The sequence below is a fragment of the Pteropus medius genome, unplaced genomic scaffold (assembly GCF_902729225.1).
Source record: "Pteropus medius unplaced genomic scaffold, Ma_sr-lr_union100, whole genome shotgun sequence".
In the NCBI taxonomy this organism is placed as follows: Eukaryota; Metazoa; Chordata; class Mammalia; order Chiroptera; family Pteropodidae; genus Pteropus; species Pteropus medius.
The window spans coordinates 5,398,139-5,402,187 of record NW_024349802.1 but is presented as its reverse complement, the minus strand read 5'-3'; positions in this window follow the sequence as shown (position 1 = coordinate 5,402,187).

Genomic DNA, 4,049 nt, shown 5'->3' with positions numbered 1-4,049 from the left:
CCTATCTCTGACAGTGTTTATCATCAATTCTAAAAGGCCCCAACCCCTATATAAAATAAGAGCGGCAAAAAGGGGAGGGTGGCGGGAGGGGCATTTTATGTCACTCTCCACTACCGGCTCCTGGACCCTTATCTCTAGCCACTCTGCCCCACACCTTCCATCTAGAGCTGTTTGTCCGTCCCCACACAACTTCGGTCAAGCTGTCCCCTGCATCTTGAGTACCTTCACCAAAGCCTCTCTGTCCTGTGTATGGTCCCGCCTCCTACCTTTACTCCCCAGCTCCTGCCTCACCTCCTCGGGTTGCTCTACAGCACCTGTGCTTCTCTCCACAGGTGGCAATTGTTAATTATCTACTTATTTGTAGGCCTCGCTAAACTAAGAGCTAAATGCAGGCAGCTGTGGGCCCTGAGGAGCTCTGCATCCCCAGGCCAGGGCAGAGCCCGTGGTTGCTCAGAGAAGACCTATGGAAAGGACCCACAGGCCAGCAGTCCAGGCACCGGGTCCACATCCAGGGAAAGTTCCCCCAGTGGCCACTCCCGGCAGCCCACTCCTGGGAGGTGGGCACCATCACAGCGATGCCAGATTGTCAGGAGCCATTTATTTCATACAAATTAACGGAAGCAACTTCATTAACAGATAGTACTGCTTGATGAGTTTGTTCCAATTCAGGGCTTATTATTTAAGTGTCCTTAAAAGATGTGTAGAGTCGGATTTAATGGAACTTATGTGACATTGTCTCACCTAGGGGCACCAAGGCCTTTCCCTCAAACTGTAGGGAGCCCTCCAAGCCTCGGGGCTCTCCTCCAGTTTGAGGGGAAGGTAAACGGAGGGGTGCACACCTGAGGCTGGGCTCTGAGGACTGGGGGCCTAATTAGAGAAGGGAACTCAGCAAATGCTTCTCACCCTGGTGAAGCTCTCAGCCTGGCCAACAGAAAGACGGGCAGAGAAAGAGGCCACAGATTCACCTACCCTGAGGGCCTGGGAAGGGGGCGCACCATGGAGATGAGCCAAAGGCTGGTCTCGGGAGAACGGAAGCCACACACACTGGTGACCGCAAGTCAGGGCAAGTTCACAGTAGCCCAACCACCTCTAGCAACGGAGTCACCTGGGCGTGATATTCAAAGGGACTCGCAGCCCTGCCGTCAGAAGTACTTCTAAAGAAATTCCAAACCTGTCTTGGCATTTCTTGAGGAGCACTGTTCCTTCCTCTCTTCCTACTGGCCACAATGGACTCCAGTCTTTTTCTATGTCCCGCCCACCACCACCTTCACCCTCAGCTGTTTATTATGTCAATCAAGAGCTTCATTTATTTCCCCTCACCCAGATTCTCCATCCCAGGAAATTTGCTAGAATTTTGGACACCCACTGCACACTTCCTTCAGCCAAACCTCTGAGGGTGGGGCCCAGCAACCTGTGTTTTAACAAGTCCCTCAGGGATTCGGAGGCACAGCTGAGCCACTGCTTTACCTCAAAGGAGAGCCCAGGAGGTGATCCTCAGTGAGAGTCCTCCCCACCCCTCTCTCTCCCTGCGGCCTCAGTTCAGTCTCTTGTACCCATCTGGAGTTACAGAAATCTAGAAAACAAGCTGGCCAAGACAGAACTCACGGAGTGGTGAGAGACAATCCTCGCTGAAGGGGTGGGCATGGAGGAGAAGGCCTGGGGACCCTGTATCTGTCATACCACTCAGAACCGGGATCTGTGTCACAGGGTAAGAAGAGGAGACTGAGCTAGGTGTCCAGAGGCTTATCTTCTCCTTAGTTGTCCTGAGCTGATCTGAAGCCTCTGCAGCAGACACCCAGTAGTCACACAGCTGCTTCCTGGGAATCTCTGTCCAGAGCTGGAGACCCCACCCTCCAAAGAGCTCAAGGTCAGCCCCCTTCTGAGCTGCTAATGGGACAACACTAAGTCGAGAGGAGTGGCTCAAGTCAACAGGAGTGGTGGGGACCTCTGGCACTGGGTAAGACAAATTAATGTGTCACTCCAGGGGCAAGAAGCAACACTCAACCCAAGGCCCCCAGAAGGGAGGTCAGTGCCTCTCTGCTCCTGAGCCTGGGCCCCTGGCAGGTAGGGACAAGAAAGTAGGTTCCTCCCCAACCCTGGGAGCACTGGTGCCTGGGCCAGCTGCTCTTTGCACTGCTAGTGGGGCTTTAAACGGCAAGGTACCTGCCCGGTGCTCATAATACATTTATCATTCTTATTTGTCTTGAACATCTTCCACATCCATCTTCTCGTGATGGAGAAGACCAGTGTGATCCCAGTTTTACAGATGAAGAAACCAAGGCTCCTAGAGGCTCCTAGAGGTTGTCTTTCCGAGTCAAAATGCAGCCCGTGATCAGCATCCTCTAGGAGCCTGTTAAAACTGTAGGCTCTCAAGCCCCACTCCGACCTACTGAACCAGAATCTGCCTTTCAGCAAGATCCCCAGCCGAGTGTGAGAAGCACTGGGCTGAACATCCACTCAAGATCTGGAGTCACTCTAATACTTTATAACAAGCGCTGCCACACTTTGAGTGATGAGCACCTAATGGGTTCTAGCAAAAGCGCATAACAGACCCTCTGCTCTCTAGCTCGAGACCTCTTTTAAAACACACAGATTTTGCTTTGAGCTACCCTGAAGGCGAGATGGCCGTCTGTATGCTCCAAACTCTGGGACTGGCCTCGAAGTGCAGTCTTTCCTAAGTCTGACCAGGGCAAAGAAGAGCGATGCCGCCCTCAGCTGGCAGCTCTCACACTGCAGCTCCCGCAAGGCCAAATCAGAGGAGGGTGTTCAGACTCAGGAAGCCAGGGATCCTCCAAATAATGCTCTATTCAGAGCAGATTTGGGGGGAGGTCAAAAGCCCCATATCCTAGACACACAACTCTCCAGAAGGTTAACATTCTTTAAGACAGCCGGAGTCAGGATTGCTGGCTCTGCCATCCACTTAATCTGTGAGCTTCGCCTACTTTGGCCTTCGCCTCATCCAGAAAGTGGAGAGTCGGATGTGATCTCAAGTATAGTCTTAAGATTCTGGAGTTTTTTCTACATTGAAAATGCTGCACTTGTGTTTCAAGTATTCGCTCAGCATCTGTATTCCGTGCTTCACGGGGGCTACAAGGGACAGTTGTGAACTAGGCAGAGTCCCTCCTTCAGTTGTAGGACATGGAATGGACAAGGATGGGACCGGTCACACGACAGGCCCCTCGCCCAGCCTGGGCTTCTACGACGACCGCATGGGCCCTCTCCATTTTCAAAGTCCTATCCCACGATTGGCCTGGCAACCTCATGAGTCCCAGAAGCCTCCCCACTGGCACTGCTGAAAGATATCCCACCCTCTTCTGGAACATCTTCTGATCCAACTCATCCTCAGAAATGCTTTGCTGGGATTTATATCTTGGAAGCTGAGCCATTAAGATGGTTTTCCAAGTGTTTCCAGCTTTTTCTTCCCCAAGCATTAGCCAAATCTTAACTGAATGGCAGGCCAGCATATCTTAAATTTTAAAATGCATGTAGGACAACGTAAGTGGTAGAAAGGGCCTGCTGACTTGTGATAAGAGAAGTATTTGAAGTGTTCTCTCTCCTTTCATTGATCCAGGACTCTAAATCTAACAAGTCCACCTGGCCTTCGGAAGATGTAAATCCAGACACGACTAATGAAAAAGGCCCCAAACACAGCTATCTACGTTCTTTTTTTTTTTTCTGCTTGTTGTGCTTGAACCTGACAAATGCCACTTAGGAGTTAGTTAGAAGTAAATATCCCCATTCTCCCTCCCTGTCCTTATGGCATGTGCCAAAACTGGAGTGGCAAGTCAGGATTAGCCTGGCCCTTTCCCTTGGGTATTGGACAAATCTGGAAAGCATTCCGTATTGTTTTCACACCCCCGAGGGCTTTTCTTTCCTGATCCCCCAGAAACCTGCTGCCTCTTTCAGCCTCCTGCAAGTGTCGCTCCTACCTCAACGTGACCATTTTTCCATCTTGCCTCCTAGTCTGCTGCTTCAGAGGTTACCCCCTTCATTTCTACACTTACAGCACCTACTCTACGCAGCGGTACCGAGCTCAGAGGAGACAGGGC